The sequence below is a fragment of the Micromys minutus genome (genome assembly GCF_963924665.1).
Source record: "Micromys minutus genome assembly, chromosome: 3".
Taxonomy (NCBI): domain Eukaryota; kingdom Metazoa; phylum Chordata; class Mammalia; order Rodentia; family Muridae; genus Micromys; species Micromys minutus.
This window is the reverse complement of record NC_137972.1, coordinates 53,598,399-53,626,327: the sequence shown is the minus strand read 5'-3', so window position 1 is coordinate 53,626,327 and position 27,929 is coordinate 53,598,399.

Here is a 27,929-nt window from a genome sequence, read left to right as displayed (position 1 = left end):
TTGTCTATAGAACAGCACAGTGCTCTGTGAATCCAGACCTCCTAACAAGATGATGGTTAGGCATTTGCTTTCAGAATTTTCTCTGCAAAGAATGGGACTATGGGTGAGTGACATGACATGGCACTGTAAGTCATTTCTAGATCTTCACGTTTTCTCTGACACCTGGTACGGTGGTTTGAATATGTGTGGTGTGACTTTGTTGGAGTAGGTGTGGCCTTGTTGAAGTGGGTTTGTCATTGTGGGTGTGGGCTTTTTTTTCCCTAGCTGCCTGGAAGCCAGTATTCTCCTAGCAGCCTTTAGATGAACATGTAGAACTCTCAGCTCCTCCTGCACCATGCCTGCCTGGATGCTGCCATGCTCCTGCCTTGATGATGGTGGACTGGACCTCTAACCCTGTAAGCCAGCCTCAATTAAATGTTGTCCTTAAAAAAGGTGTGTTGGTCATGGAGTCTGTTCACAAAAGTAAAACCCTAACTAAGACACCTGGTGAGGTGGGTCTGTGATTACCCTCATGTCCTAAACGTCCTAAAAACCAAGGCATCAGGGGGCAGGCAAAGGGGCCAGGGTCGCAGGGACTGAGTGCAATTGGACAGCCTGTGCCTGGCCTACCTGTTGCTCTAAACCAGTGGTTCTCAACCTTCCTAATACTGTGATTCTTTAATGAAGTTCTTCATGTTGTGGTGACCCCAACCGTAAAATTATTTTGTTGCTACTTTATAACTGTAATTCTGCCACTGTTATGAATTGTAATGTGAATATCTAAATGGATGTGTCTCTCGTGGGCCGAGGAGACTCGGGATAGGAGGAGAGGCCTGGAGACATTCGGGGATGATTTGGGAGGTGAGCTCTATGCAGGCAGAACTGCTTCCACCTCCCTTGTTGCCTTTACATCAGACTCTGTGGTGGTTCCTCAGGGGTGCTCACCTCAGAGCCTGCCAGCAGCCAGCATGACCATGACCCAATGAAGGGTGGCTTCCCCAAGGTCGCCTGGCTGGGACATGGCAAAGAGTTGAGTCGGTGCATATGTAGAAATATCTTTTATGAAATATCTTTACTCACTGAGCTTTCTCCCAAATCTTTTGCCTCAGGGACTATTATTATTAATCCGTGATTTACAGCCAGGAAGGGTACAGAGTGACTGTCCTGCCCCGGGCAGCTGTCTACTTGATATGAGCTGAGCTGGGATTAGAACCCAGAATCTCTGACTCACAGCCTAATGGAGACGGGAGAGTAGCAGTGGGTGCAGATGGAGGAGGAGAGCTGGGGGAAATATTGGGGTGCAGAGAACGGCTGGAACCAGGGGTGTTATAATGCCCCTTCCACCAGCCACTTCCTCCCTTGCCCTTCAGCATCTTGCCTGAGTCAGCCGATCCCTGCAGAGCGTGTCCCCATCTGACCCCATCAGATGAACAACCCCTATCCAGGGCAGGGGTGAGAGGAGGCTGTGTTGGATGCAGGGCCTTACAGGCAGGCATCTGAGCTACATGGGAGGGGGTGTTAGAGCAAAGTCATAGCCCCCACACTCACTTGCACTCTCATGCGACCCTGCAGAGGCATTTATACCTGACTTTCAGCTTGTGTTTCTCGTGGCTTTATATTTCCCTTTAAGAAATAATGGCCGGTTTACTTTCTTCAAATGTATCAGTGCTCAGTGGATTGGAAGTAGCAAACACTGGCCTTCCCGGGGGCCTCAAGGGACTAACGAGCAATGCAGGGGCACACTCCCCCAAGCTCAGGTCTACCAGGAACCTAGCTGTGAAGCCAGTGCTCTGCTCTGACAGGACAGTTTCACTTGAGTTGGGAGGGCTGTGGGGGTGAGGCTCACTTGGCATCAGAGTGCTGAGCTGCAGGCCTGGCCACTCACAGGACGCTGCCAGAACCTGTACTGAGGCGCTTCATCTACAAGACACCTCAGATACCTCCGGGCCTTTTGGTCAAATGTCCCCTGGGGCACAGTCACCCTCACCCCCATTTGAGAAGTGCTGGTTTAGATAGTGTGATGTGTGTGTGTGTGTGTGTGTGTGTGTGTGTGTGTGTGTGTGTGCAGGTGTCTCTGTGTGTGCCTGTGTGTGTTTTATTCCCTGACCACCTTTCTCACACTCTTTGAATCTACAGACATGTGAGTTTGCCACCAGGCATTGTTAACCATTACTTTTAGAATACCCGGCAGAACTCCCTTCCTTAATGCCTGGTCACAGGGTAGGCATACTGTCACTGATGGTTGCCATGGAAACCAAGACCCCACCCCTTCCACCAGAACCACTGTTCTGTTGGCATGATGTTACCTTTGGTGCCCACTACTCCCTCACTTGGGCCTCTCCCCCTCTTCCCAAGCTCTGGGACACAGATTTGAGACTTTAACCACAGAAAGGCCTCGGGCTTGAGGGATGGAGGCTGAAGTCAAGAGAGGAGTCAAACTGAGAGTGTGGATGGACAAGAAGCTGCCATACGTATGGGGAGCTAAGGGACACCAGGAGCACAGCTCAATGGGTCCACACACCGTTCTGCCAGCCCAGACTCAAGGTTTGCCCTAGCCCAGCAAGCGCCAGAGTTGTTCTTTCTAAGCTTACTCTGTGATTTTCAGCCTCCTGCCAAACATGTCTGAATCCCCTGGAAGCGTGGTTTATAAATTCATGCCAAAAACTAAAATTTAGGATCTGACAGTATCAGGTGTGAGGATGTGGAACATCTGGAGGCCTCATCCACTTCCTGAGGGAATGGGATGTGGTGCAGCTATATTTTAGGACACTGGGCAGACTTTATCGAAACTTTGAGATACTTATGTCCTAAAATGCACTGCAACAGGGGCTATATGGATGGCCCAGTGGCTAAGAGAACTAACTGCTTTCTAAAAGGTCCCGAGTTCAATCCCAGCAACCACATAACGACTCACAACCATCTGTAATGGGATCTGATGTCCTTTCAGACAGCTGAGGTGAGAGTGTGCTCACATATAATAAATAAACCTTTTACAAAGAATGTACTGCAGCAGAACTATTAAAGTATAGACCCAAGGGAAATGTGTGGACAGGGCTACCAGAGATCTTTAAGAATATTCACAACAGCTGGACGGTGGTGACACACGTCTTTAATCCCAGCACTGCAGGAGGCAGAGATTCAGGTGGGTCTCTACGTTCAAGGCCAGCATGATCTACAGAGTGAGTTCCAGGATAGCCAGGGTTACACAGAAAAGCTCTGTCTTGAAAAAAAACCAAAAGCAACAACAAAACAGAATATCCACAGAAAAGTCAGGCATGAAGATTGCATGACTAGAATCCCCAGCACTTGAGAAACGGAGGCAGGATAAGTGCATCAAGTTCTAGACTGTTGGGGACACAGAGCAAGATCCTGTCTCAAGGGGGGGGGTGGAGAGAGTTAACAACACAAAAAACCAAGCAAACTTCATAGCAGCATTTTCTGTAATAGTAATAGTAAAGAACTGCAAAGGTCCAGAATAAAAAAAATAAATTAAAATGTGGTGCAGGCACACAGGGCAATGCTACAGAATGGAGAGAAGAGACTTAATACTTTGTTCAGCAACGTGGTTGAGTATCAGACGTGATAATGAAGCTGCATGTTGTGGTAGCACAAGTACAGGAGGCTAAGGAGACGTGAAACCAAGGCTCGGGTGTCACACAGGGTAGCTCACACTATAAAGCAGCCAAAAGAATGCTATGCACAAAGTCAGGAGTGTGGGTGCCTATGGGAGGAATATGGTGGCGAGGCAAGCCCATACGGTTGTAGGGGTCAAGCAGTGTTCTGACTAGCCTGGCTGTCCGTTAAGGAAGAAGATAAATAAAGGTGGGGAGAAAGCAATTAGGAAGCTGTCATCAGGGAGGAAGCTGGCATCTGCTCAGACATCTGCCAAGTTCATTTTGTCTCCCTAGAGCCAGAAAGTCAGGTGGAAGACTAGGAAGCTGCAGGCCCATACTCTGTGATAAGCCTTAGTAGACAAAGCTGCCTGCTGCTAACCACCACAGGGGGAGCTATTGCCTAGCAACCCACATCCTCACTAGTTCTGCGGACAAGGAGAACTTGATTCAAATGTTTGTGCAGATACACTCATGTGAAGAGGCATCCTCAGGAACTCTGTCCATCTGTCTCTTCTGCTTGGCTCACCAGGAAGGCTAGCCTGGCTGGTCTTCACCTGCCCAGCACTGGGACTGTGAGCACACATCACACATCTGACATTTAGATAGGTTCTGGTATTGACCTCAGGTCCTCAGACCCGCAAGGCAATCTCCTTAGCAACTGACTCATACACAACACCCTAGCACTCTGAGCGACTCTTTGGGAGGTGGGGAATATATATGTGTTCATTCAGGAATGTATGCATATTTATACATGTAACATTACAGTTGTGTGTATTTGTGTGTGTGTGTGAAGCCTTGGCTATTCTGGAACTCACTGTGTAGATCAGGCTGGCTTTGAACTCAGAGAGATCTCCCTCTATCTGCTTTCCAAGTGCTGCCATTAAAGGCATGTGCCACCGATGTCTGGCAGAGACACGTTTTCAAGGCCTATCTGGTCAATGTCTAACCTGCTTGTTTCAGCCTTTATGAACACTTTCTGGCACCAGTGTCTTCCCTCCAGACAGGGGGGGTCCCTGTAATCCCACCGTTAGAAAGGACATTCAAAGTTGCCTAGTCATGATATAGGCAGCAGGCACAAGCCTTGCCAGTTCTGCTTAAACCATTGCTTTATCCTCCAAAGAATGTGGTTCAGCTGTTCCCCCAACCCCACACTATTTTTTCCTCTGTCAGTTTTTGCTTTATTGAGATCAATTGCATCTAGATCAGGTTTTTTCTTTTAAAATTGTGTAATGAATATTTGACTCATCAATCACTGCGGACTGCAGATCACTTCCATGCCTGGGTTTCCCTGTCAGGACGTGATTTCTGTCAGCTCCAATCCTCGAACGTCAGATTGTGCAGCCTTTAAACCTGGCGTGGAGGCCTGACTCTTGTCGATTTTCAGTCATGGCTATTTCTCCTGTGCGTGGCTTTAGCCGGTGTCAGTTTTATTTTGTGTTGATTACTTCTGCTAGCAAAGAGCGTGATGGATTGGACACAATACAAATGGCCCAAGTTCATTTACCAGAAATTGAAACATGTTTATGAGTCAGAAAAAGAGACCAAAGGGAAAGATGGAGACAGAAACGACAGGGATGGGGAGAAATGTGTCATGGCTTGGGGCAGAGGGACAGAGGGACAGAGGCAGAGAGGCAGAGGCAGACAGATCTCTATGAGTTCAAGGCCAGCCCCATCTACATAGTGAGTTCTAGAACAGCTAGCTAGGGCTACACAGTGAGACTCCTAAAAGGAACAAAACATGGCAGAAACTTTAACCGGTGGGACCTGTTGGCAGGTAGATTCCTTAGGAAGGTATTCACTCAGGTCTCCAGAACTAGTTAGTTTCTACAAGAGTAGGTTGTCAGAAACGAGCAAACCTGGCCCCAAATCTGTCTGGCTTCTTGTCTTACACACTCATGCTCCGATACACATGCTAACTCCACTATGCTGCTGCTCTCTGAGAGCCTCAGTGGCAAGCTCTGATGGTCTTGGACCTTTCTATTCTGAGATAAGAGATTTTTCTTTACAAATTATCCAGTCCCAGGAATTTTGTCATAGTGGCAGAAATCAAACTAATACAATGTATTAAAGGGTGGTTTAGGTTCTTGACTACCCAGCAGCATGAAAGGGCAGTGTTCTCATGGCCCCAATCCCTCTCCAGGCATTTTGTGACCGTTCCTACATCCAATAGCTGCTCATATGGTGGTCCTAGCCTGGGTCCTGCCCTGAAACTCAGTTCTGTGCTTCTTAAGGAGTTGCTGAGGTCAGCTTTAACTAGGTCAGAAAAATCAAAAAGAAAAACACCTCGTCTTGTCTTTGTCCCAGAAAATATGACCTAGGCAGCTAACCCACACTAAGGTTACAGGGTAAGTGTGTGGGGACCAGGTAAGAGGCACTCGGTGTACATAGTACATGCCTCTTCCCTGATGTCCCCTTCCCAGCCAAGGATGGTACAGCCCCTCAGGCCTGGCTGGTTTGCAACAATAGTCCAATCTTTACCCCAGCGACCTATGAGTGAAGAAGATCTGTGCTTCGGATCTCTCTTAGATCCCAGCCTCCATTTCCCACTGGGAGATGATATTTAGTTACTTTCTGTGGCTGTTGCAAAGCACCATGGCCAAGGTAACCTATAGAAAAGTTTATTTGGGCTTATGATTCTTGGAGGCTAAGCAGCCATCATGGTAGGGAGGCTTGGCAGCAAGCAGCATGAGTGGAAACAGGAAACCGAGATTGCATATCCTCAGACTCAAGCAGCACATAGCTGAGAGATCAAACCAGAATTGGCGCAAGGTTTTTAATCCCTAAGTGTCCTAATGATGTGCTTCCTCCAGTCACAGTGCACCACCTAAACCTCCTGGAGCAGTACCACCAATGGGACCATGTGTTCGATTACCACAACCTGTGGGGACATTCTCATTGAAACCACTATAGAGATGAGGACAATATTACCCCTGGGATTGCTGGCAGGATTGAGTGGCATGCCTAGGGAGGGTCTGTGAAGGATGGAGGGGTGGGCTGTGTCCTTTCTCGCTTGTCAGACGAGTTAAGACAGTCAAGCTCGGTGCCTGGGTGGCTTGCAGCAAGGGACCAGCTGCCTTGTAGCTCTGCCCCTGGAGTTCCTCACCATAAAGTCAGCCAAACGCTCCCATTCAGCACCACACAACACTCATGAGGGCTCAGCCCAGACCAGAAGCCACTTCTAATGTCACCAATGAGAAAGAGGACAGTGTCCCCAGGCATACCCACTGCAGGAGACTAGACCCAAAGTGGAAGACTGTACTGTGCAATTCTACTCCATGGAAATCTTAAAAGGACGGATCTAATGTACATTGTCATAGCACAGCTTGATGGTGCTCTGAGTTGAACAGGAAGGGTTCTGAAAAAACTCTGTGGGCATCTGGAATTCTCAGTATTTTCAGACTGAGGTTGTGGTCATTTGTGCGCACTTTTGAACTGTATACAGAAACAAGTGCATTTGACTCCATATAGATTATGTCAATGAAGACAATTTTAAGAAATATTCTAGAAAGCCCCATCTGACCAGAAAGGACAGTAGACACTGCTGGAATTTGGATGGTGTGCTCCTAAGGCCCCCCTGTTAAAGACTTGTTCCTTGGTGTGGCTCTGCAGGGCAGTGGGAGGTCTTTAGGTCATAGGTGTGCACTCAAAGGAGATTATGGAGTCTGGTATCTTCTTGGTGCATAAAGTCAGTGGCTTTGCCAATGCTCCTGGCATGAGCTGATGCCTCGGCCCAGGGGCAACACCATGGGTCACAACCTTTAAATGGTAAATGCCACAGGTATTTTGTGATATAACAGGAAATTGTTAGATACTAATTGAGAGCTTTGTCAAATCCTTACCAATGGAAGTGATGGCTGTGGGCTGTGGGCTGTGCTGATTCCTGTGGGCTGTGCTGATTCCTGTGGGCTGTGCTGATTCCTGTGGGCTGTGCTGATTCCTGTGGGCTGTGCTGATTCCTGTGGGCTGTGCTGATTCCTGTGGGCTGTGCTGATTCCTGTGGACTGTGCTGATTCCTGTGGGCTGTGCTAATTCCTGTGGGCTGTGCTGACTTCTGTGGACTGTGCTGATTCCTGTGGGCTGTGCTGATTCCTGTGGGCTGTGCTGACTTCTGTGGATTGTGCTGACTTCTGTGGATTGTGCTGATTCTTGTGGACTGTGCTGATTCCTGTGGGCTGTGCTGATTCCTGTGGGCTGTGCTAATTCCTGTGGGCTGTGCTGACTTCTGTGGACTGTGCTGATTCCTGTGGGCTGTGCTGATTCCTGTGGGCTGTGCTGACTTCTGTGGATTGTGCTGATTCCTGTGGACTGTGCTGATTCCTGTGGGCTGTGCTGATTCCTGTGGGCTGTGCTGACTTCTGTGGACTGTGCTGATTCCTGTGGGCTGTGCTAATTCCTGTGGGCTGTGCTGACTTCTGTGGACTGTGCTGATTCCTGTGGGCTGTGCTAATTCCTGTGGGCTGTGCTGATTCCTGTGGGCTGTGCTGATTCCTGTGGACTGTGCTGATTCCTGTGGGCTGTGCTGATTCCTGTGGACTGTGCTGATTCCTGTGGGCTGTGCTGATTCCTGTGGGCTGTGCTGATTCCTGTGGGCTGTGCTGATTCCTGTGGGCTGTGCTGATTCCTGTGGGCTGTGCTGATTCCTGTGGGTTGTGGTAATTCCTGTGGGCTATGATAATTTTCTGTGGGTTGTGGTAATTTCTGTGGACTGTGGTAATTCCTGTGGGCTGTGCTGATTTCTGTGGGCCGTGGTTCCTGTAGGCTATGATTTCTGTGGGCTGTGCTGATTCCTGTGGGCTGTGCTGATTCCTCTGGGCTGTGCTGATTTCTGTGGGCCGTGGTTCCTGTAGGCTATGATTTCTGTGGGCTGTGCTGATTCCTGTGGGCTGCGATTTCTTTGGGCTGTGGTATTTTCTGCGGGCTGTGGTAGTATCTTTGGACTGTGGTTTCTATAGACTATAAGACTTTCTGTTTACTGTGGTGATTTCTATGGATTATGTCCGTGTCTGTTTGTTGTTGAAAACAACTGTCACCACCATATATGAAGGCACCATAAAAATTAGGCAGTGCCAGCTCTGGTATCAGGCCAGCAACCTGGGTCACCAATCAGTCTTTGGTAATTTGTTCTCTTTGTTTCCTTGAGTCTCAGTTTCTAGGTTATTCCTCTCAGTCAGCTTAGCTGTAGGCTGGATACCAGGTGTGCAACTGGCCTCTGCTGATGGTTAACTTCTTTAGAATTTCACCAGCCCAAAGAGACAAGCACTTCCCTATGGCTTCTGGCTCCCAGGGGTAGCAGTAACCTGAACTCATGCTGGGGCTGAGGGGAGAGGGTCGGCTCTGGACCATGCTCACTGCCAGGCAGGGTGATGAAGGGAACTCTGTCTGCCATGTGTAAGAGGCCATCTCCTGTCACTAATCGCTGTGATTCTTGTCACTGTCATAGCACTGTGCTTTTTGGCTGATGGCTAAATTGTCTTGTGCCAGGATGCTCCCAGGGCTGCCGACTTCAGCATGTGCCTTGCAGCTGGACTGGGGCCTGCTCCTGGGTCCTTGTAGGGACAGGCTGAGTGTGTGTAGCAACTCATCACCAACATTCATTTGCAACTAATCCACAGACTCACTCCAAGTCTGTCCAGGTCCCGCCCCCAGGACCTCCAACCTCCAGTCTCCACCCACAGAACGCTCTAACAGTAATAATGGGATGGCCCAGTCTCTGCCCTACAGAATAAAACGCCCAAGTTCAGGACTTGCAAACCACCCTAAATCACCCTGGGAATCTGCCCTGGACTGTCGCCCCTCCATAGAACCCTAGATAACCCTGCTCTGCTCAGTTCTCCGCTGCTTCTCACCAAAGTGGGGTTTTCCCTCCCAATAAATCTCTTGTGTGAGGTTTGTTATGTGGTGTGACTTTGCGGTGTTCCTTGGCTCCTGACAGCCAGGATACCTTTCCCTTAGGAAACCCTTTCCTCCCAGAGTGCTAATACTATACTCTAGTAGCTGAAAAACATGTTAGCCCCTTCCCTCCTCCTCTCCTGTGGCCTCCTCTGCCTGTCCCTGAACCAGTACTCACAGCCCCAGGAGGACAAGGTCAGCATGCTCAAGCTGCCTCAAGGTGTTAGAGACCCTTTTCCTCTTATTACCAAACTTCTGGGCCACAGTGCCCAGCTAGACATTACACTAGCTGGGAGAATGAGTGTACACAGAGGAAACCTATTGCCTTTCTTTAGTGGAAGTAATGGCCTTAATAACAGAGCAAGGGTCTAAATAGAACATCCAGAGAAATCCCCAACATAGTCTGCACTCCAATTCCTTAAAATGACAGACAGACAGACAGACAGCCATAGGATGAGGAGCAGGTATGTGGGTAGGTGGGCTGATAGACTCTGGTAGTTCTACAGAGTACTGGAGTGTCACCCTTCTCATTCAAATGAACAGTTCTGTGCCCATAAACTATCCTGGCCACCTTCTTCTGGTACCCCTGCTATTATTTTGTCTGGAAGCAACCTCTGTCCCTCCTATTTGCTCATGTACAGCTCAAAGGGCTGACCTTGCTCCCCAGAAGGTTAGAAGCTAAATTCATCCAGTCAAAAGAAGCTATTCTCTAACCAAGGAACAGACAACAGAATTGTTCAGTGGGAGATGGCCCTGGAACATTTGCTAAAGCTATTTAGGTGTTCTCACCCTCCACCAGAAGTAGAAGGATATGAATCTCATTTAGGCTGTTTGAAATTGAACTGGTGTTGTAGGGCAAGTTTGGATGCATGCTCTATGAGTCCCTGGATACAGCCCTTCCTGACGTTGATGTGAGCATGGAAGAATACCCCCTTACTGTCTGTCTCTGTGTCCCCCCTTCTCCCCAGTTGGGACTGGGTTTCTGTTACATAACCAAAAGCTACCTAGTTGGAGGTATGAGGGGAAACAGCAAGACTCGCTCACTGACAGGATAACCTACCTTGCACTTCTGTCAGAGCAAAAGAAAAGTCACTAAGACACCTTGGAAACCAGAAGCAGGTGATGGATCTCTTAGAACTAGAGTTGTAGATGACTGTGAGCTGCCCAACATGGTGCTGGGAATTGAACTCAGGTCCTCTACAGAAGCCATTTCTTCAGTCTATATTTTTATTATTTACACTTGGACAAAACTTTGCTGTGTATACCAACCAGCCTTTCTTTATCCGCTCATTTGGTGATGGGCACATAGGTTGGCTGCCCATCTGGCTGTCATACAAATGTTCCCATTGTTTTCATCTTGTGACCTGTCATCCGGGTGCACATCGGTTTGTTGATCCACTTGGCAGTCCTGGTGTATCCCGTCCCCCAGTAAACCACCAGGGCCTATGGCAGTGCCTGGTAGAGTTGCTACTCAGTGAAATAACAAGTCTGAAGTGGAAACTTAGAGGTTCTTTAGAAAGCTGAGTGGATGGTGTTTTGCTGGGGCAAGCATGTGAAGGAATGTTTTCCTGAAGTGTACACAGATGAAAGACTAAAGCAGACTGGTGAAGGAAGCCGTGAAGGCAGACACAGGAGAAAGAATGTTCTGCTAAAGCAAGCATGTGAAAGGGCACGCCATGGAGGATGCCTTGCTAACAACAGGCATGTATTGGCCTGCTTTACATCGCATAGTTAACCTGCACTTGTCAAAACTCCATATCCAGAAACACACCAAAAACAAAAACAAACAAAATCCCATCTGGTGGTGTGCTGCAGTTTCTTGCTGCTTTCTTGGACTCTCAGCTGATTGTCAGTGATGTCAGCTGAAACAGACTTATGTGCTGAGAGGAAAGACCCATGCTGGCGCAAGACACATGGAGGACACGTGGTGTTTCGAGGGTATAAATAGGACTCCACAGACAGTGACTGAGGCTGAGATAAGCTCGTTTATTGATCTAGTTGTACAACACTTGTGGGTCTCTCATCTTTACTGATCTTCCCTTCCCTGAGAGACACAGCCAAGAACTTCTGCTGGCCATCCTCCTGGTCCCTCCTGCTGACTCTAGCTGAGGCTGAGGCCTGGCTGTCTCTGCTGCTGATTCATGTTTGCTATCCAACTCTACTGAACCATACTGCTCATGTATCCGTAACGTGTTTGTGAGTGGACTGAGCTGCTGCTGCCCTGTGGACTGCACTGCCGGTTTCCAGACAACACAGATAGGAGTTGCTCCAGAGAACCTTTCTAAACAGACCCACTTTTCCTATATCCTCCCTTTCCTAGTACCTCTCCGGTGGGTGGTGGGCTAAGAAGGAGGTCAAAGCATTTATGAACCCAAATTAAAAATAAGATGTGAAAAAAACTAAAGATACACAAGTCTCACAAACAGCACTAGACCAACACTGGCCACATCAAACATGAGATCATCAATCCTCCAAGAAATCTGTTGACTTTTCTGAGGCAGAGGGAGAATCAGGCCTTTGACTCAAAGCTTGTGCCTGCTCCCCAACCTTCCCGGATGACTTCCCACTCTACGGCAGCAGTTCCTGGATTTGTTACTTCATCTTCGAGCTGAGATCAGCTCCAGGATGAGAAGGATAGGAGGAGCAGGGGAGAGCTGTCTGAGTAGTGAGCAGGTAGGGGTGGGAGTGAGGTGACACAGCATGGGGTGTGGGGCAGTACAAGAACTGCAGATGGGTCAAATCTTGCAGTCCTCATGGTGTGGACCTCTGGAGTAGGTCCCTAAAGCTCTGTAGCCCAGTCCAACCCAGAACAGGATGCCTGCCAGTGGCTCTGGTGGAAGCTGATTTGGTCTGAATCTTAGCCATCCCTGAGGCTCATGACAGCTGGTGATGGGACTTGAGATGGTGTGTTGTTTGGGCCCTGGATAAATCCATCAGTAGATTCCTGACCCCATCGTGTTATGGAGACAAGGAGGCTTGGGAGGAGGATGTGAGTCTCTGCAGGCAAGCCTTGAGGAGAATGCCTGGGCACCGTCCATCCCTCCCACCTCTCTGCTCCCTACTTGTCGAGAGGTGAGCAGTTTTGCTTCCTAGGGTCCTTCCACTAGGATGTGACCTCCTCACAGGCTCAAAACCAGTGGGGCCAGCTGACTGGACTATAGCTTCCGGAACATGAAGTCAAATGATTTCCATCACAACAGTAACAATCAGAGCAACACAGCCACTACCCAGGACAGTCTGCTCAGGTCCTGCCTACCTCCAGGGGAAGCCGAAGGCCCTTCTGACACTCAGCTGAGCCGAGATAGGGTGGAGTCTAAGCCAGGGAGGAAGCTACAGCAGGTCCCCAGCTCTTACCCGGGACACATTCTTCTCTCCATCAGCAGTGGTGGCTCCTGTGCTGTACCACTGGCTGTTGCTGCCTGCCACCGTGCGGGTGGAGGGGGACAAGTGGGATATTTTATTTATGTGTTGTGCATATTTATTAGGAAGAGGTAAATAAATTAGCTGCCTGCCATCTGCACCACAGCCCACACTGAGTTCCCTCCCTCCAGTGCCCCGGGAGCTATGCAGGCTGCAACATCAGAGCTGATAACTGAGGGACAAGGGGGCAGCTTTTGAGAGGAACTCTCTCTACGAGCACAGCCCTGGAATGAGAATCTCTGAAGTAAAAGCTGCTGGCCAACTCCTGATCCATGTAACAGCTCTGGGAAAGACATGCACTGTCATCCTCACTGCAGAGGCTCAGAGAAGGCAGCTCACTTGCCTGGAGACACACAGCGGGCGAATGGAAGAGATAAACCCCAGATCAGGGAGGCTGAAAGCCCAGTGCAGTGTGTCAGAGGAAAGGCTGGGCCCCAACACCACCGCTAGTACTAGTTGCTGTGGGTCCTGATCAGTTCTCTGTTGAAAGAAAACAATGGAACCTGGCAGAGAGATGCCAAGGCTGTGTGACGAATCAGGACCCCCTCAAATCCCAGGTGACCTTCTAGCCCACTACGGAGGCTCCTCCCACCTCCAAGGGCTACTCAGCCCCAGCATTGCTCCAGGCTTGCTGGATGATGAATTTTTTGTAACCTCAGTTTCCTCCTCTGTGAAATGGAACAGCACCTTGGGAGAAAGATGCCGGGTCTGACAAGCATACTCACAGCTATGAAACGCTTGAAAACATATGTCAGCCAAAAACACTGGGCTATGGGAGGAAGCACATACTGCAGAGCCCAGAGAGGGGCTGCCACTCATGCACGGCGCACGGTGCTTGAAGCCCTCAGGAAGACAGACCACCTGCCTCCCCGGCTGCAGGCCCTGAGCCAGGAGCTGAGCCCGGCCGTGTCCCAGATCAACCAGAGCTGAATCTTTTATGAAGCACCATAAATCTCCGTGGAATCGAGCCTGTGCTCAGCCCACAGGCCCTGCCTGGCTGCCTCTGCCTCCCTGTAGGGCCTTTTTATTAAATTAAGTGTGGGGATCCACGGCAATTGTTTTTGATTAACCCCAAGAGGGCCACCTTCCACCTCCCTCCAGGGTACCTATGGGCAGGAACTGAGGCAGGGTTCAAGGTAAAAGAATATTTTTCAAGATGTCTGACTCAACATCCTGGAGTGGGCGCCTGTGAGCCAATAGGCACCCATCACCCCTGCTGCTGTGGCAGGCAGGACAACTCCCCACAGTGCAGTCCTGTGGGAATCCTGGAGGTGAGAGAGGAGGGGAAAGGGCTGAAAATGCAGGACACCTGTCGGAGGAGGCCCTGTGAGCTGTAGCTCAGGGTCGGGTTGCACTCAGAGGAACATGGAATAGCCTGGGGAGCCAAGGCAGCACACAGACCTCAGCCCTGGCTTCCTTCAGAGGCAGTTAAGGCAGCTGCTCTCAGGACACCAATGGCTTGCCAGCCCCACTGTCACTTTAGCTCATCCTGCAAGCCCCCCCCCCCCACCGTCTCCCGGGAGCTTTCCTCAGAGCACTGCACTGTTGTTCCTTTTGAAGAGGTCCAGTGAAGGAGTAACAGGCTAGGGATGATAGACAAAGTCACACAGTAGATAGACAAAGTTCAACAGCCTGTTGAACCCTGCAGAGCCTAGTGCATCATGGAACCTAGCACTGCTTTTGGCCTGGGGGGGGGTCTCAATAGTTACCTAGCCCACTGTCTAGCTCCCTAAAGCACGTGGCGGCCACATTTCTCCATGGGGTCCTACCATTGGAAATGCTCCTCTTCCAAGTCATTCCCAGGCTGGTGACAGCTCAAACATCACTCTCTCCAACAGATCATCTTCCCTGTCTTTGAGCAGCCCTTCTCCCTCTGTGAACACACATTCACCGTCCACCCAACCCCCAGCCCTGCATGGCACACTTCTACCCAACACCCCAGCCCCGCATGGCCCACCTCTACCCAAACCCCCAGCCCCGCATGGCTCACCTCTACCCAACACCCCAGCCCCGCATGGCCCACCTCTACCCAAACCCCCAGCCCCGCATGGCCCACCTCTACCCAACACCCCAGCCCCGCATGGCCCACCTGCCTTGTTCCACAAGGGCAGACTCAACTTGTTTGTCCTGCGCCGGGGCCAGGCTAGCCGAGCAGTAGGTGGAGGACAGGAAGGAAGTCAGTGCCTGTAGTCCAAGTGCAGGAGCCAGGCAATAGTGTCCTGAGGCCTGGTGACAGAGGTCACTCAAAGGTGGTGGGAGCAAAGGGTCCATTCCCACAGGAGAAAGGGAGGCCACATTGGACAAGAGGAAGAAATGGCATAGAAATAAGAACAGCAGTGCTCCCAGAGAGTATGTGACCATTACAAACTACAAATATAAGAAATATGATCTGGGGAGAGCTTCAAGGAGCCATGGCCAGGCCCACAGCAGTCCTCATGGCTTTTATAAGTGAGGCTGGAGTTAACCTTAGTGCCTAACTGTAGGGGAGCTGATGAAAGAAGCAAGCCTGGTATGGTCACCTGATGGGTCACAGGACAGCAAGAAGGGCTTTCAATGACCCAGGAACATGCTGACCTTGGGAAGCCTGTGAAGGCACAGCAAAGGTAAGACTGCGTGTTGTGAGATGGACAAAAACTCTGTGTGTGTGTGTGTGTGTGTGTGTGTGTGTGTGCATATGTGTGTATGTGTGTGTATGTGAATGTGTGTATGTATGTATGTGTGTGTGCATATGTGTGTATGTGTGTGTATGTGAATGAGTGTATGTATGTATGTGTGTATGTGTGTGTGTGTGTGTGTATTGTGTGTGAGTGCCTGTGTGCGTATGTATGTGTGTGTTGCCTTTCTTATAAAGCCACTAGAATTTACTCATGGATTTTCTAGCTAAATGGCATTTCTTTTTACATTTTAAAAAGTATCTGTGTGTGTATGAGTCTACGTGTGAGTCTATGCACATGTGCACAGATGTTCTCAGAACCCTGGTGTTGGAGTTACAGGGAGCTGTGAACCTCATGGATGTATAAATGGAGGATTTTAGCATCAGACATATAACTGAAGATAAGAATGCTCCAAGGTGCGGTTGAGGGAAAGGTTTCTACTGTAGACACGAAGGAGAGTATTACCAGAGGCATCTGGAAGAGTCCAGAGCAGAGAGAAAGTAGCACACTGAACATGGTCTTGTCCATGGACTTGTCCATGGGGTGCCACAGAGGAAGAGAATTCAGGCAGAGGAGACCAAAAGAGAGCAAGAGAGGAAGACAAAAGGAAGACCAAGAGAGCACTTGGGTAAAATATCAGGTTATAGAGGAGTGGGAAGCGGGGGCAGGGAGGCCCATGAGCTGGGGAAGCTTTAGGGTAGGAGAAAGGGTGAGAAGAGCTGAGATTTTGGTATGCTAATAGGCACCACAGTAGCTACTTGTCCCACTTATTTTGGACCTGACAATGTCACTGATGCTGGGAACCCAACCCAAGTCCTCTGCAAAAGAAGTACATACATTTCACTACTGAACCATTGCCCTGTCCCAGCCTGAGCCCTTTTCTAGAGGCAGGGAGAGTATGGTCCCCCAACCCTTTTAGCTTTAAACCCTCACCTGTAAATTATACCTGTGATGTCTCTATAGTCACAGGCACATGTAATCTGTTATTTATTGATGATATATTACACATAACACACAGAAACAGAGAAAAAAAAATCAAATACTAGTGGAAGTTTTTGGTATACTTTCCTACTTTCCTCCTCAGGAGGCTGCAGGGCTTCACCAAGCTCTTAGTCACTGTTACGGTGCCAACAAATCACTGGCTTTCCATCCAGAGTTGGCTATGCATGGTGGCCCAAGTCTCTAATTTCACCTCCTGGAAAGCAGAAGCAGTCTGTGAGTTCGAGACTAGCCTGGAACTCCATAGCAAGTTCCAGGTCAGCCAATGTCACATAGTGTGACCCTGTCTCAAAACCCAGTTATTCCGAGTGAAGTCTGTAGTTTAGCTGGTTTACTGCACCTCTACCCAGTACTCAACTTCCCCACCTAGAATCTAAGACAGTCAAACCGAGTGGTTTCTCAGGATGTGTCCTATGTGCTGTCCTCAGGCATGGTCTCCCTGGGCCTCTTTGCATTGCAGGGAGAAGGCAGCCTCAGCCTGGCCCAGCCTCAGTAAAATACTGCTGCCCTGCCACTTGCCGTCCAAGACTTCCCCAGTCCCAAGCAGCTAATCTGTACCCCTGATATCAGTCTGGTGTCCAGCCCTCTGCGCTGAAGGCAGGCTGTAAATCTTAGGCTGCAGGGTCTCCAGCAGGGAGGCGTCATGGGGGAAGCAGCCGTTCATTTGGTTGAACAGTGATTGTTTGGACAGCTCTCTGCCTGACGGGAATCCCAGCTCTCAGGACTGGGAGGAACCCCAGCAGCACCAGCCCATCTCACTGTCTACAGCCTTCGCCCAAACCCCTCTGAGGCTGAGGTCTCCGTCCTGCTGAGCAACAAGCCAAAGGGGATCCAAAGTCACTTGCTAACTAGGGACACTGAACAGCAGAAGAGTCCGCTACCTACTAAATAGGTCACTTTTAAGAGGACAACCTAATGGAACATCAGTGGGTGTATAGCTACCTTCCAGGGCAGGCCCTACACCCAGGGGCAGTTTGCCAACACACAACAGACTCCATGCTCTTCTTGCACTCTTTATGAGTTGAGTTTTTGAGTTTTGTTTTGACTTATTTGATTTAGTTTGGTTTTTAGTTTGTTTTGATCTTTCTTTTCTTTCTTTTTTCTTTCTTTCTTTCTTTCTTTCTTTTTTTTTTTTTTTTTTTTTTTTTTTTTTTTTTTTTTTTTTTTTTTTTTTTGCTGTTTGGTGGGTTAGGTGAGTAGGGAGGAGAGATAGATCTAGGAGGAGTTGGTGGAAGGGAAAGGATATGATCAAAATACAGTGTATGAAGACAATTTTTTAATAAAAATGTTCTAATGTGGGGTAGGGCAACGTTGAATAGCATTTAGGGAGCCAGGCGGCACAGTCTGCTGGTGCTTCTGTTGTTTAAGCTGGGGTAGGATATAGTGGGTCTCCCTGTGCCAGCCTCAGAGGTGAGTTCACTCAACTGGAGCTGTTGTTTGTTTTGAGACAGGGTCTCTCCAAGTAGCCCTGGCTGTCCTAGAACCCTCTCTATAGAGGAGGCTGGCCTTGAACTCACAGAGAGCCGTCCCTGTCAGTTCTGGGAATAAAAACATGCACCACCCAGCCCCAAAGGCGTATACTCATGTTTCAGCCAGTCTCTGTGCACAGTAGATTTCACAGCAGGGTGCAGAAGCATGGGCTGGTGTGCAGCCCTGGTGGGAAAGGGGAAAAGACAGTACCAATAGTGGCTCACTGAGGTAGAGACATTTCTGAAAAGACATTCTAGAAATGTCTAACTGTGTTTCCCTAGCATAGGAGAGGTGAGGACATGGTTTGGGGTAGAGTATTTTATCAAATCAGCTGGACAAGTATGTAAGACACATTGAAACGTCCCATGCCCCTGTGCTAGATAGTTCTCTCAAATGCTTAGGGAACAAAGGAGGATCAAAGGATGTCAGCCTTTCTAGATTAGCAAGTGACTGTAAAATGTCAATGCCTGCTTTCCCCACGGTCTCACCAACACTGGATGCTACAAACTTTTGCATCTCTTCTTTGTTGTTTTGTTTTGTTTTGAGATAAGCTTTCCCTGGGTAGCCCTGGCTGTCATAGAACTCACTCTGTAGACCAGACTGGCCTTGAAGTCAGAGATCTGCCTGCTTCCGTCTCCTGAGTGCTGAGATCAAAGGTGTGTGCCACCTCCGCCACCACTGCCACCACCGCCACCACTCAGCTTTACATTGCCTCTTAAAACTGACGTTGTGCTGGGGCTATTAAGACGATCCAGTGTGCAAAGAACATTACCATCCAACAATGAAAGCCAGAGGACCCATGTTCTTCTCCCAGAACCCATGTAAATGCAGAAGACAGGAATTGACTCTCCAAAGTTGTGCTCTGACTTCATACCTATGCTTTGGCAAGGTGCACTTACATGCACACAATAATAAATAAAAACATTAAACTTGATATTATGGAGCTGGAGTTGGCTCAGTAGTTAAGAACACTGGCTGCTCTTGCAGGGGATCCAAGTTCAGTTCCCTTGCTCAAATAGTGGTCCATGACCGTTAACTAGAGTTTAGGGGATCTGATGCCCTCTTCTGGTCTATGAGAACACATGGTGCACAGTCATACCTGCAGGTAGAACACTCACACACACACAAATAAAATCTTCTGAAAAATAAATCTTTAAGAAAAGTGATATTGTGGCTAGTCAGTGGTGCTACATCCCTTTAATCCTAGCACTTGGGAGGCAGAAACAGGTATCTCTGAATCGTAGGTCAGCCTGGTCTACAGAGTGAATTCCAGGACAGCTCCTCACTGTGTATCCTAGGAAATGACTCAGCCTTTCTGCCTCAGTTTCCTCATCTGAAAAATAGGATTAAAAATAGTGCTTACCTGAGCCAGGCATGCTGCTGCCTGTTTGTAATCTCAGCACTTCACAGGCTGAGGCTGCAGAATTAAGAGTTCAAGGCCAGACTGGGCTGCACATTAAACCTATGCCTGAGTTGTAGTGCATTTGCCTGCCATGTGCGAAGCTCTGGCTTCCCTCCCAGAGCCGCCAAAACAGCCAAAACAAGTACTGACTTCATAGGGCGGCCATGAAAAGTAATAGTTAACCTGGAAAGCATGCAGACCACGAACCACAGCACACTCAGGAGCCATTGCTGTGGACAGGCTTTCTTTCACACTGTCCGGCATCGTGTCACCGGACAGCTCAGCCCCCTCCAAAGTGGCCACTCTTGCTTTTCCTCCTGCAGGCAGGTAGAGGCATTCTCCATTGTCATCTCAGCATGACATTCCAGCAGAGGTACAGAGAACTTCTTCTGTTTACTTGCCATCCCCCAGTGACAGTGATGTTCAGCATCTTTCCACCTACTACTAGCTTTTAAAAAGTGAGAGAGACCTGCTTTCCCTAATTGTTAGTATTTTCTCTTTTACTTTATTTCATTTTTCCCACGTGTCACCTTCCCAGGGAGAGTTATTTTATCATTTTTCCCACAGAGAAAACGGAGGCCCAGATGGGCTAAACAAGTAGCCATAGGTACTGTCTGGCCCAAGGCATTTAATATTTTTTTTAACTTCTTTCAAAATTTTATCTTTTTTTTTCTTTTAATAAAAGGGGTTTCTGTCTGAGATTAAAAAAATATATGTGGTGCTGGAGAGATGGCTCAGTAGATAAGAGTACTGGCCACTCTTTCAGAGGTCCTGAGTTTGATTGATGCAAACTGTATTGGGTGACTTACAACTAATTGCCTATAAATCCAGCTTCAGGGTGACTCCAGGAGCCTTCCGTGGGCACCTGCGCTCATGTACACCCACATACAGTTTTTTAAATTAATTATAAGTTGTAAAGATGGTAGGACATGATTTTATCCTGTTCCAATATAGAAGCATACATTTACTGGCCTCTGACCTCCAAGCTTGACCCTGGTACACAGAAGGACATTTGGTTCTAGTTGGCTCTCCCTAACTAGACTCTGACTTCATTTCTCTGATACTATCTCACAAGGACCCTACCCCTCTCCCACCTCCACTCTTTGGCTTCTCCCAACTTCTCTACCTGAATACTGTTCATGCCCCCACTTTACAGATAAGACAAGTGAGGCTCAGAGGCAAAGTCATCAAGTGTAATCATACACCTTAGGAACAATTGCTGGTACTGGTATCCATGTGGTAGTCTGGAATAGAGGTTTAAGTGGGAGCAAGACTCGGTTGGCAGGTGTAGAGAGTCTTTGGCTTAACAGGGATGCCTTGGCAACCTCTGCCTCAGACCAGGTGATCTCTCCTCCTCAAACTTCGCTGAACTCCTGCGGGCATCCTCACAGGAAGAATGTGAGGAAGGAAGCCCAGGCCCTGGCTCACAACAGGTGCTCACTGCAGACGGCTTCTCTGCCTTCTCTCTTATGTGTTGCTACACATAGGTCATGGAAGTGACCGAGAACAGGGCAAGGTCAATGTGCTCCAATGGAAGTGACAAAAAGGGAAGAAGCCTTGAGCTCCCTTTAGCTCCGCCTGTCTTGCCTCTTCGTAAATCCTGGGGCACCAGGGGTGATGCTTATACAGTGGAAGCCCCCAGATCTGCTGTTTACACTGCTGAGAGGATGGCATGGGAAGAGAGGCAGAGGACAGAAGCCTCGTGCTACATAACCATGGCTGGTCTGGAGCCATGTCTATATGTAGACCAGTCTGGCCTCAAAATCACAGAGATCTGTCTGCTTGTTTCTGCCTTCCAAGTGCCGGGGTCAAAGGTAAGCACTACCAGGTTGGCTCTAGGGGCAGGATTGTTGTTGTTGTTGTTGCTAAAAGTAAGGAAGAGGCTGAGAAGTGCTGTTCTGGGCATGTGAAAACTTCAACTTAGGGAAGCCAGGAGCAGGGGAACTTTGATGCCTTCCTCCCTAGTCAGACCTCCTGCCACTCTGAAGCATGCATGGGAGAAAGGATGGAGAGGGTTAACCTTCTGTGGCCTTAGAGCCAATTTCTGTTTTGTTCTCTTTGTTTGTTGTTTAAATGATTGCCTACTCCCCCCCCCCAATTGCTATGGAAAGGTGGCCCATAGCTTTGCTCCCTGACACCTTTCTAAGGAGAATGTGGGTTTCATATCTCTTTACTCACAATGTACGAGAAAAGGAAATGTTCTAAAGATGGAGAGGGAGGGAAAGGCCAAATCTCAGCTTCACATCATCCAGAGGGCCAGGTGGGGGCGGGGCAGCCATTCACTGACATCACCCGCCTCGTCATGGGAAATAACTTCCGCCGTTCAAAGCCTTATTTGCATTTTTGGAGGCCCAAGGAGGCATTTAAAATCAGCTTGGGTGTTGACATTCAGTTATTAAAACCAAACAAAAGATCCCTTCCCAAGTCTGACTAGTTCTTCGTAAATTTATCGGGTCCCCACTACCTGATTTAAAGCCCTGAGCAGATGTTTCACAGCAGGACGTCCATCAGCTCCAGATGCCGCTTTGTTCAAGCTGCGTGCATGGCACGCACTGGCAGTCACACTCAGGCAGAGGGCCTGGGGCTGTGAGCATCCGAGGCTCTCTCCGGCATTTGGCATGCCCACAAGGACCATTTGTAACCCCTGCCTGCGGGTCTGACAGAGAGATGAGCAGCAGAAGTGAGTAGCCAATCACATTCCATCCTATCATCTTTCCCGTTGTCTCCTAGGTAACCGACACAGGGACACATCAGCTAGCTGGGTACCACAGGACACAGGCGTGTGCGTGCAAAAAGCACTTGCGCGCCATCCCAACAGCCTGTAATTCTAGACACTTGGCACGCGCCTGTCAGCACCCTGGACAGCTCCCGGAGCCTCCTTGGGCCTGTTGTATGCCTTCCTCCTGTATCTGCTTTGTAGTAGGTCAAACCTCTGCTTGGGATGTCTCGCCCAGCTACTGTCACACTGCTCGGGATCCTGCTTATCTGTGGAGCCAGCTTAGGCTTCGGTTAAGTCCTCCCAAGGTTCTCACCAAAGTCTCTGCCACTGGGGCTGGACATCTTGCACCTCAAGATCTGGACTCCTTCAGTCTTACAGCTAACCGCTCTCCCTCTTGCCTCCTTTCTTGCTGACAAACCACACAACCCAACATGCATGAACACCCATCTTTTTTCTCTGCACCTGCTGCTCCTGGCCCAAATAACTGCTCCTCTGCTCTGGGCCTGGCTGGGTCTTTTTATTCTTCAGGCAATCGAAGTCACCTTTCTTGCCTGAAGAAATCTCTTCCACTGGGACTTCACAGTACTTTCCCCCACTCTGAAGCTGCCCCTCCTCATTGACTTGTGCACTTTTTTATCTGCCCCTCAAGTGTGAGCTGTCCCTGCAGGTCTTTGTTCACAGTGAGACCCTCCACACAGAGAACAGAGTCCTAGACATACTGGCTGCTGCTGCTTCGTTCCTTATCTCTGTGGAGAAGGATGGGTATGATACCCTCTGATTAACATTCCAACAAGCTGTAAGAGAGTAAGAAGGACCAACAAAGGAGCAATCCAAATCAGGCCAGCCACAGAAGATGCTGCTGGCAGACATCAGTACCATCCTCCAATACTGGGTCCCTTGGATGTCTGGCAGACTGAAGCAACTTTCCGCTAAAGACCAGCTTTGGTGTTTCTAATGCACAGTCACTGGCTGGCGTGTGTGTGTGTGTGTGTGTGTGTGTGTGTGTGTGTGTGTGTGTGTCTGCATGTCTGTGTGTTCTTTCATGAAACATTTGCTGAAATGAATAGAGGAGAATGTAGCACTGTCTATAGGAGACATGAAGGTTGAGGTGGAGGTTCACTAGAGCATATCTCTCTCAAACACACACACTCACACAAGCACACACACACACACACAAAGTGAGCATCTGGAAACAAGAATCACAGAACTCTCCCCACAATTGCATGGCCATGTGTTTCCCTCTTCCAAGAATTTGGTCTCTATTCCAGGCCCTAAATAAAGGTGCTGAGTGGTCCTGTTCCTTGAAGTCAACCTCAGAGTGCAAGACCACGTGGTGACCAATTAGCCATATCATAGACACTGCCTTGTGTAGTCAGTCACCTACGTCATAGCAATGAAGGCTCACATAGGCCACTCAACACAAACTCCACACTGGGTCCCGAGCCCTCCACTAATCAGTGTACTAGATGGTTTCTCCAAATCTAAGGTCAGGTCAGCTGTAACAAACAGGAAGGAAGACCTCCTATTGTATACTGGTCCCTACACTAGGGCAGGGCATGGGGACTCTTCAAGACACCTGCAGGGTGAATGACAAACTAAAGTTGCAAAACAGGGTGGAGAGCTCACCTAAAATGCACGAGGCCCTGTTCAATGCTTAACACTGAAAAAGGAAAGGGGTGGGAGATTAGCATGACCTAGGTCCCATGGCTGACACTTGGAGAGGCTACCATAGCTTCAGATGTCAACCTGTCACAAGCCCGGAGTCACTTGGAAGAGAGAATCTCCATGAAGGAATTGCCTCCATGGGCATATCTGTGAGGAATATCATTGATTGCTAACATTGGAGGGCCCAGCCCACTGTGGACAGTAACATCACAGAGCATGTAGCTCTGGATCATATTTTAAAAGGCCAACTAAGCATGAGCCAAGGAAGAAGCCACAAAGCAACATTTCCCTCACGGTTTCTACCAGTCCTACCTCCAGATTCCTGCCCTGAGTCCCCACTATAATAGACAGTAACTTATAAGCAAAATAAACTCTTCTCCCTCCCCACAGTTGTTTTTGGTTATGATGTTTATCACAGCAATAGATAACCAAACTAGGACAGATGTATTAGACAAGTTGAGTCTAGTCCCGAAGGCCCCATATTACCCAGCAAGGCACCCAGAGGAGTCAGTCTTGTTCAAAACATCCCTTTGTCTGGGTAAAGCTCCTCTCTGATAGACGCCAGGGCCCTGTCTCTGTATCTCTTCTGCCCTCTGCTTGGCTTACCTCCCACCACCCAGCCTTTTGTCCAGCGGGACTCATATCTCAGAGCCTCCCTTCAGTGACAAACCCACGGGAATAAATTTTTCTGTAGTCCAGAGAAAGCCAGAGATCTTGTCTCTTTAAAATAGTAATTTCCTGTCTCAAGATGGCTGCATCAGCCACCCCTGCTGTAACGCTGAGGTCAAGAATCAACCCAAACTAAGATTTTCCAAGAAAGGCTGAATGATGCCTGTCACCAAGGGAATGGCCTTTGTCCAACAGAAGGCACCCATGGCAGGCAAAGCTCTTACCGGCGTCTGTGATCCCACACCTCACTGGTGGTACAGACCTCATATGAACTCCATATTTGTGGACTACATGCCAACTACTTGTTTCCACACGTACCCTGTACTGTGCATCACAGGGTGCTCTATGTAATTTGTCACGTGACCCGTGCCATAGCCCGTGTGTGTGTGTGTATGTGTGTGTGTGTGAGTGTGTGTGTGTGTGTGTGTGAATAGAGCAAGGGGGCTGAACAGGCGAGCAGCACTTTCCTCACCAGGATATTACAGCTCCCAATTTCAAAGCTGCCTCTGGGCTGGCTATGTGTCTGGTCAGGACTAAGGCCTCAGAAAAGACCTAGCTCTTTTTCCAAAGAGCCCGTATCTGTCTAAATGTGGGTGGCGTTCACCTGGCTGAGCTAAAATTCCTTCTTGGTTTGCTGGCTCTCTGAGAACACTTCATAACCCCAGCTGACAGCCCTACTAAGTGCCTCCTTCTTCTCCTCAGTCAAGAAACTTCCCTCTCTGTGTCCCTAAAGTACCCGGATCGGCTGTTCAGCTTCTGAGTGCTAGGCCCGTAAGCATCAGAGGCACCAACTCAGGCTTGATTGACTATGGGGGTCTAAGAAGAATAGATGGGCAGGACCAGTTCCACAGGCCCACTGTTCCTCAGCAAGCTTAGGAAATGGAGACTGTGGAAATTTCAACTTGGGAGCTAAAAGACACCTAAAGCGTTTGGGTCTCGTAGATTGAAATTCACATTCCAACTATTCCCCACTCCCGGGCTGTGTGACCTTGGGAACCGGGCTTCACCTCTCTGAGGCCATTCTCACCTGTAAAGGGGAAAGAATCACAGCGCCCCCGAGAGGTGGTTGTGAAGGTTAAAGGCAGGGGCAGGTGTGAGGCCGTGCTCTTGCCACCCAGTGTCGCCCTCAAATGCGACCTATAGTGTGGGGGGATGGCAGCTGCCTTTTGTCGCCCAGTCCGGGACTCGCGGCCCCAGCAATTCCTAATTAGCACCAAACCCAAACTTTGCTCCGCGGCGACAGCCCAGCGCAAGTCCTCCCACAGCCTCTTCACCCTTCTCCTCTACCCTGCGGGTGGTGAAGACAACAGGTAAGGGGAGGGGCAGCCCGGAGGTGCGGCGTCGCAGCGCTGCGGCAGGGGAAACCCGGCAGGGACCCTCGTCAGCGCCAGTCTCTTTATAACTTGGGTTGCTGCGGGCTCCGGGTGCGCGCAGTGTCGCAGGCCCAGAGTGCGCAGGAAAGTTGGGCGCTGAGCTCTGTCGGATCGGGGTCCCTGCGCTCCCGGCCCCGCGGGCGGCGCGGAGGAGGAGGCACGTGGCTGCAAATGGCCCCGCTCCTCTGCGGCTGTGCGCACCGCTGTCCGGTCGAGCTCGGCGCAAAGCGCGCGTCCCGCGGTGACCCTCCGGCCCCAGGGACACCCGGCCCCTCCGCGCCCGTGTCCTACCTTCGTCCGGCAGCCGCTGCAAGCAGAGCGCGAGGTTCCTCCGCCAGCCCCGCATCCCCGCAGCCGCCGGGCGGCCCCACCCGGCCTCGCCCCCGCCGGGCCAGGCGCAGTGCAGGGCTCCGGAGGCCGCGGGCCCAGCGCGCGGGGCATGAGCGGCGGGCTCGGTAGATGCCGCCGGCTCCGCTCCGGCTTCCGCGCCCGCCCGCAGCTGAGCAGCGGCTCCCCGAGAGCGCGCGCTTTCCCGGCGGGGGCGGGGCGGGGCGGCGCGGGAGCCGGGCGGGAGGGGCGCCTGGAGGAGGAGGGCCTCGCACCCGCAACCTGCCAGCGCTGGCCTCCCGCCCCGGCACTCTGCACTCAAGGATTCATGAATGAACGATTGCGTGGGGGGAATGTATGCATACGTGCATGGATGGATGGATGGATAGATGGATGGATGGATGGATGGATGGATGGATGGATGGATGGATGGATGGATGGATGAACAGGTCAATAAGGAATGGATATATGACTGCATCAATGAATTAGTGATTGCATCGTGAATAAATGGATGAGAGAGTAAACAAATGCATGCATGGATGAATAAATGGATGTATGCATGAAGAAGGAATTGGCTAGTAAGAAATGAACAAATGCATAGGTGAATGAATGAATGGATGACTTGATGGTGAACAAATGAACGAGTGGGTGTGAATAAATGTCTGACTGAATACATGAATGAGGTCATAAAATAATCAATGAAGAAATTAATGAAGGGCATAGGTGACTGTTAAATGAATCAATGCCTTTCAGCTTTACCTGTGACAGGCAAAAGGCATCCAGGACCTTACCCGGCAGCCTGGCTCTTTCTTGCTCTAGAGGGAGGCCTGAGGCTTGGATTGTGTAGGTGAAGCCAGAGAGGCTCAGGAAGGGTAGGACTTGTTTGAAGACGATTATCTGAAGCTCTCCGGGTGGCGGTGGGGGGGGGTGGGAAAACGGCTGCAGGGTTTGTCTTTACCTAGAAATGGTTGCACCCAACTAGGCTGGCAGTCGCTGGGCTCAGCAAATCTCAGCTCTGAGGAACAGCTTAGAACAGCCAGGGGTGGAGAGGAAGGGTACAAGAGAGTCTCCCTAGGCAGCAGCAGAGAGGAAACCTGCACGGAGCAGCATCCTGTCCCACTGAGCGATGGGAAGGTGCACAGCCTCCACCTGGAGCCTAGGTCTGTCAGAGCTTAACCATGTCTGGGGAAACCACTGATCTCGCCGAGCCTCCCTCACTCTCTGAAGCTACAAATCCGAGAACACCATGATGTCCCAGCAGGTCATGTCCTGGAGCCAGGAGCAGGTGTTCTAGACGGGAACCTCATGGCAGAGTTGGGACCTTCAGAAGGAACACCTCGGAAAGAAGAGTATGGCCTCAGATCCTCAGCTGTTTTGCAAGGTTGCTATAACTGGTCCAGTTTAGCAAATGAAGATACCGTGGCTTAGAAAGGTTAAGCCTAGTGCCCAATGCCACACGGCCAGTGGTGAGCGGAACTGACATTTAAGTCTGGGTCTCCCCAGTTGGCACAACCCACGAAGTCTGACGTATATGCTTGTCAGTTATTTGTGCTCCTGACAACCCTCGATGGATCCCACCACACCTGCTATTCCTTCCGAATCATTCATCACTCCACTCAGCAGGACTGAGGCAGGGAGTCAGACTCAAGTTTGCAAAGTGAATTCCAGAACCAGGCCTAATGGCTATGTATCCCATGGGAGAGTGGGTGTCCCTGGGGAACTGTGCACCCAGCAAAGAAGTGAGTGTCC